We start from the raw sequence: 13346 nt of genomic DNA, 5'->3' as shown, positions 1-13346 counted from the left end.
AAGATAGGGCAGAAAAGATGATTTCAGCAAGGTCAATAAGATAAAGTTCTTGGTTAACAGAGCTCATCTAAAGAGTAAAGACTTAGAGGAAAAAAGACAAAATAGTAAAGTACATGGATTCAAATTCTGTCTTTGTCACTTTTATTCATGTGCCCCTGGGTAAGATACTTAAACCTTTGGGATTCGTTTACTACTCATTTGTAAAATGAAATAACTGGACTAGATGATATGTACAGTCTATTCTAGTTTTATAATCTATAATTATGGGTATGGAAAGGAAAAGATGTTGCTCACAGAATATAAGAACCCATTTGTTTTGTTTTGGTCAGGAGATCCACTATCTTCTCAATTATATTTAATTGACTTGCCTCACTTTACAAGCTAGCTATATTCCTGAAATGTTGGTGAAAATTTATTTTTAAATAAAAATCATATCTAGCAATATATTCATAATAATAGCATTTCTAGTGATAGAAATGTGAATTTTAAGATTTGCAAAATGATTTATAGACATTGTCTTATTTGATTCTCACACAATCCTTGGGGTACTTGATTCTTTTTTTTTTCTAAGCTACTTTGTCACTTCTAAATTGAGCTTTCAAAGTGGGTACTTCACAACAGTGAGATGACTCAGGCCAATTCCAATAGAGTTGTGATGGAGAGAGCTATCTGCATCCAGAAAGAGGAGTATGGAGATTGAATGTGGAACACAATATAGTAGTTTCACCTTTTTTGTTGTTATTTGCTTGCTTTTTTTTTTCTCATTTTTCCCTTTTTGATCTGATTTTTCTCATACAGCATGATAAATGTGGAAATATGTATAGAAGAATCGCACAAGTTTAAGAGATTTCTTGCTGTCTAGGGAAGGAGGTTGAGGGAAGGAAAGGAGAAAAATTTGGAACACAAGGTGTTGCAAAGGTGAATATTGAAAACTATCTTTGCATATATTTTGAAAATAAAGAAACTACTCTTATTTTTTTTTAAATAGCGTGGGTAGAACCATACTACTGAATAGTCAGAACACTGCTGGATACAGTTAGAATCCAAACTACGTGACCTTGGGAAGTTTATTCACTTCTCTGAATTTAAGTTTCCTCAGATATAAAATGTGGGTGTTGGAATAAATGATCTCAGAAGTACCTACAATCTTTATAAGTTTTTGATTTTATAAAAGGGGAATCATAATACTTGTACTCCTTAACTTCAGATTTTTTTGAGAATCAAATGAGAGTTAATTAGTAATTAGTCAGTAAGCTATGTACCTACTATGTGCCAGGCATTGTTCTAAGTTCTGGGGATACAATGAAAAGCACAAACAAGATCTCTTGAGGGAATGGTAAGTTATACATGCAATTCTGTGTGCAATCATCTTTTTATTATAATGTTATGGAAATGCTTGTTTTGTTCCATGAATTTTAAATAAATTAAAACAAACAAAAATGAGCCTCGAGTAGCTCATATTCCAGTAGTAGAGATGATATATGAATAAATGAAGGGGATGACATATAAGTAAATGACATACATTTAAGATATGTACATAGTAGATGGAAGGTAATTTCAAAGAGAAGGTACTAGCAATGGGCACCTGGGGAAGGCCTCCTGAAGTAGCCTGGGATTTGAGCTGACTCTTGAAGTAAGTCAGGAGTGGGAGGTTCAGACAAAAGGCACAGGCACTGAAAAAAATGAGCCAAAAGATAGAGTATCATATTTGTAGAATAGCAATTAGGCCAGTGTAGCTGTATTGTGGTCTTTGAGATAGATGATAAGATAGATAGATAGATGGATCTTCTAGAATGAAGATGTATTTTCCCCAAAATATCCTGGCTTCTCAGTTTTTCTGTCTACTCCGTATTAATGACTCACTTCTCCACTCCCTTTCAATTACACACCAAAAGCATATGCTTGATCTTGCCATCACCTATGAGGGTGTCACTTCCATGTTCATGAACTCTAAAATTCTTTTATCTGATCATACTAATTTTTAATTCTATATTTCCCCATGCTTCATAGACCCCAATTCTATTCTTTGTGTTTATTGTGATAGCCCGATTTACCCCTCAATTCCTTCTCAGGTCATCATCCTTACACTGACTATTTTCTACTTCTACCCTTTAGTGTACTAGTTCAAGTTTATATCCTACCCTCAAATCATATATGCCCTTATCCAATCATTATTCATGCCTGTCAAATCCTAACCTCAGGTTACTCCCAGTTTGTGCTTTCTTCATTCCTACTCACATACTGCCAAACAAAGCTGAGGAGAAAAATCAGGAAGCTCTTCTTACTGAGTTTACTACAAATATATTTCATGATTCAGCTGCAACTTCATTGCAGCAAAGCAGTTCTCTTATATTTCTCTAATCAGTTCCTCTACCCTATTCACTGCAATGAATATTTCAAACTTTTTTGTTCCTCCTTAAGTCTCCCATTCACTCCCCCCCCCATCTCAACCCCTTCCAGTAAGAATCTTAACTTATATTTAAAAGAAATGAAGAAAGAAAGGAAGATAAGAAAAAAAGATAAGAAGGAAGGAAAGAAGAAAGAAATTAAAAACATTAGCTGTAATATTCCTCTTCTCCCCCTCATTCTTATTATCTAATATATCTGTTCTTATATGAGGTTAGGAGTTGAAGTAGAAAGAATGACTATGGACATGTGAGGTAATTGCAGATGAAAAGTCAAAGAAGAATAGTAATTATTATAATAACTCAGTGCTTTAAAAAGTTAAAAGGCACTTTTCATGTTAACTATTTTGATCTTCAGAACTATTCTGTGGGATGGGAATTATTATTATCCCCAGTTACAGGTGAAAAAAATTGAGACACAAAGGTCTACAGATAATAAGTGTCTGAGGCAGAATTCAAATTCAGATATTTTCCATTCCCATGCTCTATTCATTGTCTTACTTTTTTCTATTCCCCCCTCTCTTCTGATTGGTAAATGATCTACATAGTAAACTCACATGTCACCCTCTATTGAAAGGAAGTTGCAATTCTGAATGTAGATTGAGATGGCCAATGTAGAAATTTTGTTAATTGAAAAAAATTAAATTAAAAGCACAAAAAAGCCTGCAGTAGATTTGTTCAATAAGAATAATTATAGACCAGTTTTGTAATTTGTGTTTTATTTCTCTTTAGTGGTTTGGTTAGTTGACTCCTGGGAGGAATGGATGATATCAAGTAGTACAGAGTTCTTTATAATTAGGTACTTAAATGTCTGTTGGACTGAAATACAACTATGTTATTGTTTCTGTTTGCAAGTATAGAAATAGCATAGATTAACCTTGAATCCCTCATATCCAGCTCACCCTTTGCAAACAGCTGGGAGTTCATTTCCCATTCCTTCTTTGTATGTACCTCGAGAAAACATTGCTATGGCTGATGAGATCATTTTTTAAAAAACTCAAAAGAGTAACATTTTTACCTTTGAATTCTTTGGCAAAAAGAAAGAGGGGGAAAATTTTTCATTATAATCACTTCTGAGTTTCAGTTTCCTCTTCTGTAAAATCAGGGAGTTGAATTCTTTGTTTCAGAATCACAAATTTAAAGCTAGGAAGGGACTCAGAAGACATCTAGTCCTGCATTCACTTTCCAGGGAAGTAAAATGACTTATTCCAAATATCACATGTATTAAGGAAAGGAGAGAGCTGAACTTTGAACCCAAATCCTCTTTGCACTGTACCACAAAAGGTATTTTTCAGTTGGGATATTTTGGGTTCTAAGTTCTCTTTCATGCTCAGTGATTGGATCTTTTGTCTTCTCTTTCCCTGCATTTTCTGTACCACTTTTCCTTTCTGAAGGCCAATCACTTTAACTTACTTCTTTTAGCCTCACGACAACACAGTGCAGTAGGCAGGGAAGGAGAAATTTTTGACAGATAAACAAACTACACAAAGGGAAATAGGTGAATCAGCCAAGCTGTAATGATCAGCAATAGCTTGGTAAAACTAAGTGTTTAAGTCTCTCAGACTATTCTCTTTTTACTACACATAACAATTCACATTGACTGCACTTCATTAAAATTAAGAGTGAGTCACTATTAAGGCTCACTTGCATCTACAGTGTAATTTATGGTTAACAAAGTATTTACCCCCCAATTGCCTTGTGAGGCACACAGTACAAATATTCCAATCCCAGATGAAAAAATGTAGACCCAGAGAGGGAGAGTAATTTTTACCAAAGTTCCACAGTGATAAAATTTGAACCCAGGTTTTTCTTGACTCATTTTCATGGCCATATTGCCAGTTAATGAAAAAACAGAAAGTCATAGAATTACAAAATTTAGCATTGGATAGAACATCCTCCTTTTACAAGAAAGTGGGGATAGGAGATTTGAAGCCTGGAGAAGAGAAGTGACTTCCTCAAAAGTGCAGAAATGGTAACAGATTTGTGACTTAAACTTGTCTTCTGCCTCCATGACATCATTCTTGGATCAGAAACAAACATTTTATACATAGAGCTCCATGTCCTGCAAATACCCATTCAAATCTGTTCTCTCAGACTTTGATAGAATGAAAGCAAAGCAAAAACAAGTTTCTAGATATTGTGTCTGAATTGGGAGAACTTCCATTTCATTAGCATTTGCTCCCAAAGCCATTCCCCTTTCTGTATTTTGCTTCTCTCACATATCTTCCAAAGTTATTCTATTGGATTTACCACCCACTATTCATTAATCCTCATTATGATTGACCTCATCCTAACATTTGCTTATAAATCTTAAGTCTTAGCATTTGATTACAGTGCAATAAAAAGACCATAATGTAAATTAACACATTACATTTAGTGCTATTTAAATGATGAGGGGAGGGAAAGTTCATAAAATGCCCAAATATTCTTTTTTTTTCTTCTAGGCCTTGAAATGATCTCTTTAGAACTCAAATTTTCCAAAGCATTTTGTAAATGTGAAAAACATCAAAATGGTGAGAGCTTATTCACCTGGGAGTCATACCATCTAATGATTTCAATTCAACAAATATTCACCAAGTGCCTAATTTGTGCAGGGCTCAGTGCCAAATGCTGAGGAAAGAAATATAAAAACTAGCCCTATTACTGCTTTTAAAGAAATTACTGCCCCAAAAGACAATGAGATGGGCACAGAAAGCTGTAAGTTAAGACATGAAGTTGGACACACCAGTATAAAAGATTCAAGGAGGGAAGAAACATTTTTAATTTGGGTATCTTTGTGGAAGTGATATCCAAGCTGAGGCTTAAAAGAAGAGAAGTATTTCAATAGGCAAAGGTACAGAGAAGACAGTCTGATCCATAGGTAAGAGTTTGTATGGAAGTTGTAGAGAGTAAAGTGATTTGGGGCAACATCAAGTGATCTCTTTTGGTTGGAGAATAACTTGAATGCAGTGAGCAGCAGTATATGTATATATGGACAGAGAAGAGTCAAAGACTGTTAATTCTCCTTAAGCCTCCAACCACTCCAACCACTCCAACCATGAAAAACAAGACTTAATAGCAAGCTTTTCTCTTGCCCATGTTTCATGGAGGACAAGTCAATGTTTTGCCTCTTTAAAAACCTAAGAAATGCACAAATTGACAAATGTAGTTATGTGTTTAAAAGAATTGAAATTATTTAACTTATATTAGATTGCTGCCTTGGGGAGGGTAGGTTAAGAGAGGACAGGAGAAACATTGAGAATACAAAGTTTGAAAAGAAATTAAAGAGGTAAATAGAATATTAGACAAATTAGATATGATAGATCTTTGGAGAAAACTGAATAGTGACAGAAAGGAGTATACTTTCTTCTCAACAGTTCATGGAACCTATACAAAAATTAACCATATATTAGGACATAAAGATTCAAAATTGAATGCAGGAACTCAGAAATAGTAAATGCTTTCTTTTCAGGTCATGATGTAATAAAAATTACATTCAACAAAAAGTTAGGGGTAAATAGACCAAAAAATAATTGGAAACTAAATAATCTCATCTTAAAGAGTGATTGGGTGAAATAGCAAATTATACACACAATTAATAATTTCACTAAAGATAATGACAATGATGAGACATTATACCAAAATTTGTGGGATGCAACCAAAGCAGTAATAAGGGGGAATTTTATATCTTTAGAGGCTTACTTGAATAAAATAGAGAAAGAGAAGATCAATGAACTGTGTTTGCAACTTAAAAAGCTAGAAAAAGACCAAATTAAAAATTCCCAATCAAATACTAAGTTTGAAATTCTAAAACTAAAAGGAGAAATCAATAATATTGAAAGTAAAAAAAAACTATTGAATTAATAAATAAAACTAAGAGTTGGTTTTATGAAAAAAACTAACAAAATAGATAAACCTTTGGTAAATCCGTATAGAAAAAGAAGAGAGGAAAATCAAATTAGTAGTCTTAAAAATGAAAAGGGAGAACTTTCCCCCAATGGAGAGGAAATTAAAGAAATAATAAGGGGTTACTTTGCCCAACTTTATGCCAATAAATTTGATAACCTAAGTGAAATGGATGACTACCTCCAAAAATATAGACTTCCCAGATTAACAGAGGAGGAAGTAAATTGCTTAAATAGTCCTATTTCAGAAAAAGAAATAGAACAAGTTATTAATCAACTCCCTAAGAAAAAATCTCCAGGATCAGATGGATTTACATGTGAATTCTACCAAACATTTAAAGAACAAATAGCCCCAATGCTATACAAGCTATTTGAAAAAAATAGGGAATGAAGGAGTCCTACCGAATTCCTTTTGTGACACAGATATGGTACTGATACCTAAATCAGGTAGGTTGAAATCAGAGAAAGAAAATTATAGACCAATCTCCCTAATGAATATTGATGCTAAAATCTTAAATAAGATATTAGCAAAAAGATTACAGAAAATCATCCCCAGGATAATACACCATGATCAAGTAGGATTTATACCAGGAATGCAGGGCTGGTTCAATATTGGGAAAACTATTAGCATAATTGGCCATATTAATAACCAAATTAACAAAAATCATATGATCATCTCCATAGATGCAGAAAAAGCATTTGATAACATCCAACATCCATTCCTAATAAAAACATTCGAGAGGATAGGAATAAATGGACTTTTCCTTAAAATAGTCAGGAGAATTTATATAAAACCATCAGTAAGCATCATATGCAATGGGGAAAAATTGGAACCTTTCCCAGTAAGATCAGGAGTGAAGCAAAGGTGCCCACCATAGCCATTATTATTCAATATTGTATTAGAAATGCTAGCCTCGGCAATAAGAGTTAAAAAAGAGATTAAAGGAATTAGAGTAGGTAATGAAGAAACCAAACTATCACTCTTTGCAAACGATATGATGGTATACCCCATAGAGATAGAGAACCCCAGAGATTCTACTAAAAAGCTATTAGAAATAATTCATAACTTTAGCAAAGTTGCAGGATACAAAATAAATCCCCATAAATCCTCAGCATTTTTATACATCACCAACAAAATCCAACAGCAAGAGATACAAAGAGAAATTCCATTCAAAATAACTGTCGGTAGCATAAAATATTTGGGAATCTATCTAACAAAGGAAAGTCAGGAATTATATGAGCAAAATTACAAAAACCTTTCCACACAAATAAAATCAGATTTAAATAATTGGAAAAAATATTAAGTGCTCTTGGATAGGCTGAGTGAATATAATAGAGATGACAATAATCCCTAAACTAATCTATGTATTTAGTGCTATACCAATCAGACTCCCAAGAAAATATTTTAATGATCTAGAAAAAATAACAACAAAATTCATCTGAAAGAACAAAAGGTCAAGAATCTCAAGGGAATTAGTGAAAAAAAAATCTAATGAAGGTGGCCTAGTTGTACCTGATCTACAACTATATTATAAAGCAGCAGTCACCAAAATTATTTGGTATTGGCTAAGAAATAGATTAGTTGATCAGTGGAATAGGTTAGGTTCACAAGACAAAATAGTCAACTATAGCAATCTAGTGTTTGATAAACCCAAAGATCCTAACTTTTGGGATAAGAATTCACTATTTGAAAAAAAGTGCTGGGAAAACTGGAAATTAGTATGGCAGAAATTAGGCATGGACTTCACACTTAACACCGTATACCAAGATAAGATCAAAATGGGTCCATGATTTAGGCATAAACAGTGAGACTATAAATAAATTAGAAGAACATAGGATAGTTTACCTCTCAAACTTGTGGAGGAGGAAGAAATTTGTGACCAAAGATGAACTAGAGATCATTATTGGTCACAAAATAGAAAATTTCGATTATATCAAATTAAAAAGCCTTGGTACAAACAAAACTAATACAAACAATATTAGAAGGGAAGGAACAAACTGGGAAAACATTTTCACAGTTAAAGGTTCTGATAAAGGCCTCATTTCCAAAATATATAGTGAATTGACTCTAATTTATAAGAAATAAAGCCATTCTTCAATTGATAAATGGTCAAAGGATATGAACAGACAATTTTCAGATGATGAAATTGAAACTATTTCCACTCATATGAAAGAATGTTCCAAATCACTATTGATCAGAAAAATGCAAATTAAGACAACTCTGAGATACCACTACACACCTGTCAAATTGGCTAAGATGACAGGAAAAGTGAAATGAGCAGAACCAGGAGATCATTATATACTTCAACGATACTGTTATGAAGATGTATTCTGACAGAAGTGGATTTCTTCGACAAAGAGAATATCTAACTCAATTGATCAATGGTGGACAGAAGCAGCTACACCCAAAGAAAGAACACTGAGAAATGAATGTAAACTGTTTGCATTTTTGTTTTTCTTCCCGGGTTATTTTTACCTTCTGAATCCAATTCTTCCTGTGCAACAAGAGAACTGTTTGGTTCTGCAAACATATATTGTATCTAGGATCTACTGTGACATATTTAACATATATAGGTCTGCTTGCCATCTTGGAGAGGAGTTGGAGGGAGGGAGGGAAAAAGTCGGAACAGAAGTGAGTGCAAGGGATAATGTTGTAAAGAATATTTTTTCAAAAAAAAAAAAGGACTATTAAAAAAACTAATTTGTTACCTAATTCATCCAATATTCTCAAAAGCTCCATATATGTCCATATATGCTGTCCAAGTCCCAATCTAATTTATAGATAGGCACATTCCTAGTAGCTTGGGCATTAGGTGATACATTATCTGACTAAAGCAAACCATGAAATAAAAAACAAAACAAAACATGACATTGGCCTAAATCCATTTAGATGGTGACAATGGCAAAAGAAGGACAGAGGGTGATAAGAATCGCACAGTTTTTAGACTGTGTGTATAAATGTATAAATATTAACTTGTCTATAGGTTCTCTAAATGTATGATCATTGTCCAATGAACTTCTATATTTTTGGATGACCTAGATTATAAAATTATTGACAACATTGCAACAAACAAAAACAGAAGATCCAAAGAAATTATAGCCAAGTGAAAAAGTGAAAAAAATTACTTAGGGAGGCAAAAAAAAAAAGAACTTTGTAGAGTTAATTTCATTATGTGTCCAAAGGCAACAATAATATCATTTCATGTAATCTTTGGTTATGTATCTCATCATGTAATGCTCACAATGAGTGTGAGCAAAAGTTATGACCATAGAGAGATTTACAATGTGAAGAAGGCTACAGGAGATGAAGCAGTATAGAAGAATTTGTAAGAATTCAACAGTGTCCTATAAATCAAGTGAATAGTAATCATAATATGGTGGAAAAGTAGGAGAATCTTGCAAAAATATTTTGGAAAATGAAGTTCAAAGTTAAAATGGAAATAAGGCAGAATATTTTAGTTTGCTACAGAGCCTCATATCTGTGAGTCATGAGTATTTTGTTCAAGAAGACTCATGAAGTAATGGACATAGTAAGAACATTACAAGCTATAATATTGGTTACATCTTAGACAAGAAGAGGTTAATCATATATGTGAGTATTAGTTGAAAATTGGCAACAAACTTTGACTAAGTGGTTTCTAAATTTTTTTATTGTGTATGCCATTAGTGAAACTTTTTAAAAACATGCTCCTAATACACACATAGAGCAGTTGGGTGGCACAGTGAATAGAGGGCTGGACCTAGAGTGAGGAGGACAAAAATGACACTTACTTGCTATGTGACTCTGGGCACTTCACTTATTCTGTTTACCTCAGTTTCCTCATCTGCAAAAATGAACAGAGAAAAAAAAGACAAGCCATTCCAGTCATTTCCAAAGAAAGCCTGAAATGGAGTCATAAAAGATCAGATTTGACTAAAATACTATTGAAAAAGCACAAAAATACATGCATGTTATGAGTTTCATGAGACATATATTAATATATTTCATTATAAATATAATGTATAAAATACATTATAAAACATGTAATTTTTAAAAACACGTATAATTTAAAATTGAGATAAAATTGAAAGAAAGAATTCACCATATCTTAAAAGTCTAGTAGCTTAAAACTACACTGATGTTTGGAGTTCTCTGTATTTTAAATCTTTAAACTTTGTTCATTGATGACACAAAAAAGGGTTTTGCTTTTTAAGGGAATGTGATTGAATGTTTTATTATTTTAGAAAAATCCTTGTGTATTCTCTGGGAAATAGGACAGGCTTTTAAATAATTATATTTTAGCAATTAATTATTTATCTAATTTGATCAATGAAATTAGGAAGTTAGGAAATAACTTCTCTTTGTATGTACTTTTTAAAAGAAAGAAATATAATAAAACAATCCAATAATTGGTCACAATTCTTAGTGATCCTTACTTATTTCTAGAAGTCACACAAGAAGACATCACATTTTCTTGATGTCTAAGAGATATTCATTATAACCAATGCAAAAATAAAAATAAACCAAAAAAAAAAATTGAAAGTTAATTCCTCTAATTTCAGCTCAGTAGTTTTTCAATTGTAAATCTCCTCCTCTTTCTTTATGAGATTCTCTTTGATAAATAGTATTATTATTAACTTTCTGTTTATGTTTAGAGATTTTAGTTGTCTTTTTGTATGCATGTGAGAAACAGAAATTAGCTTAAGCATGGATAATAGGGGAGGAAACTAATGTGTGATAATGTTTAAAAGATAGATTGGAGTCAGAACATAATAGGTTTTAAATATGAAGAGGAGTTTATATTTGTTTATTGAGGTCATAAGGAGACACATGATTTTACTGCAGAGAGGTGACATGGCCAGACTTTCATTTTAGCACAGTGATTTTGGTGAATACATGAGGAATGAATTGGAGGTAAGAGCCTATTAGGAGGTGAGTATAATACTCTGGGTAAAAGATCATGAACCTTAAGCTAGGGCTTTGGCTGTATGAATAGAGAGAAGGCAATATATAAGAAAGATAACTTAAAGATAGAAATGAGAAACTTTGGTAACCAACTAGATATGTGAGATGAATGAAAGTAAGGAATTGAGGATAATAATAAGATTGTGAAACTGGGTAACTGAAAAGATGGTAATGCCCTAGATAGAGAAAACAAAGTTTAGGAAGGGTAGGTTGGGATAAAGGGGAGACACACACACACACACACACACACACACACACACACACATACACAGAGAGAGAGAGAGTGAGAGACAGAGAGACAGAGACAGAGAGACAGAGATACAGAGACAGAGACAGAGACACAGAGACACAGAGAGAAAGAGTAAGAGAGAGAGAGAGACAGACAGACAGAGACAGAGACAGAGACAGAGATAGAGACACACAGAGAGAATGAGATTAGCAATGTATATATCATAACATTTCCATGGCTGCTTAACTTGTGTGATTAATTTGGACCAAATTATGAAAATGAAAAAGGTGGGGAGATTTTTATTTGGTAATCCCTGAGTATTTTTCCTGTCCTCTTAGCTAATCTGATAAGTAGGAGGTGCTGCCTCAAATTTGTTTTAATTTGCATTTCTCCAATCCTTTTTAAAAATTAAAACTTTTGATTTTCAAAACATATGCATGAATAATTTTCAACATTCACTCTTGCATGATCTTGTGTTCCAAATTTTTCCCTCCCTTCCCCCATCCCTTTCCTAGATGGCAAGTAATTTAATATATGTTAAACATGTGCAATATATACACATATATTTCTACAATTATCATGCTGCACAAGAAATATCAGATCAAAAAGAAAAAAAATGAGAAAGAAAACAAAATGCAAGTAAATAACAAAAAAGTGAAAATACTTTTGTGGTCCATACTCAGCCCCCCCAGTCCTCTCTTTGGATACAGATGACTCTTTTCATTATAAGATCATTGGAAATGACCTGAATAATCTCATTGTTCAGAAAAGGATGTCTATCAGAATTGATCATAGTATAATCTTGTTGCTATGTACAATAATCTGATTCTGCTCACTTCACCTAACATCAGTTCATATAAGGCTCTTCAAGCCTCTGAAATCATCCCACTTATCATTTCTTATAGAACAATAATATTCCATAACATTCATATATCATTCTCCAATTGATGGGAATCCACTCAATTTCCAGTTTCTTGCCACTACAAAAAGGGCTAGCACAAACATTTTTGCATATGTGGGTCCCTTTCCCTCCTTTTTGATCTCTTTGGGATATAAGCCCAGTAGAAACACTGCTGGATCAAAGGGTAGGCACAATTTGAAAGCCCTTTGGGCATAGTTCCAAATTGTTCTTCAGAATGGTTGAATAAATTCACAGCTCAATCAACAATGTATTAGTGTTCCAGTTTTCATGCATTCCCTCCAACATTCATCATTATCTTTTCCTGTCATCTTAGCCAATCTGAGAGGTGTGTAGTGGTACCACAGAGTTGTCTTAATTTATGTTTCTCTGATCAATAGTGATTTTAAAGCACCTTTTCACATGATTAGAAATAATTTCAATTTCTTTATATGAAAACTGTCTGTTCATATCCTTTGACCACTTAAAAATTGGAGAATGGTTTGATTTCTTATAAATTTGAGTCAATTCTCTATATATTTTTAGAAATGAGGCTTTTATCAGAATCCTCAAATGTAAATTTTTTTCCCAGTTTATTGTTTCACTTCTAATCCTGTCTGCTTTGGTTTTGTTTGTACAAAAACTTTTTAAACTTAACATAGTCAAAATTATTTATTTTGTATTCAATAATATACTTCAGTTCTTTTTTAGCCACAAATTTATTCCTTCTCCACAGACCTGAGAAGTAAACTAGCCTTTGTTTTTCTCATTTATTTATAATATCACTCTATGTCTAAATCATCAACCCATTTTGAGTTTATCTTAAAATATGGTGTTATGTATGGGTCAATGCCTAGTTTCTGCTATACTAATTTCCAATTTTCCCAGAAGTTTTTGTGAAATAGAGAGTTTTTAATCCCAAAAGCTGGGGTTTTGGAGTTTGTCATACACTAGATTAATATAGTCATTGACTATTTTGTCCTAT

The sequence above is a fragment of the Antechinus flavipes genome, chromosome 2 (assembly GCF_016432865.1).
Source record: "Antechinus flavipes isolate AdamAnt ecotype Samford, QLD, Australia chromosome 2, AdamAnt_v2, whole genome shotgun sequence".
In the NCBI taxonomy this organism is placed as follows: domain Eukaryota; kingdom Metazoa; phylum Chordata; class Mammalia; order Dasyuromorphia; family Dasyuridae; genus Antechinus; species Antechinus flavipes.
Note: the sequence above shows the minus strand (reverse complement) of the source record.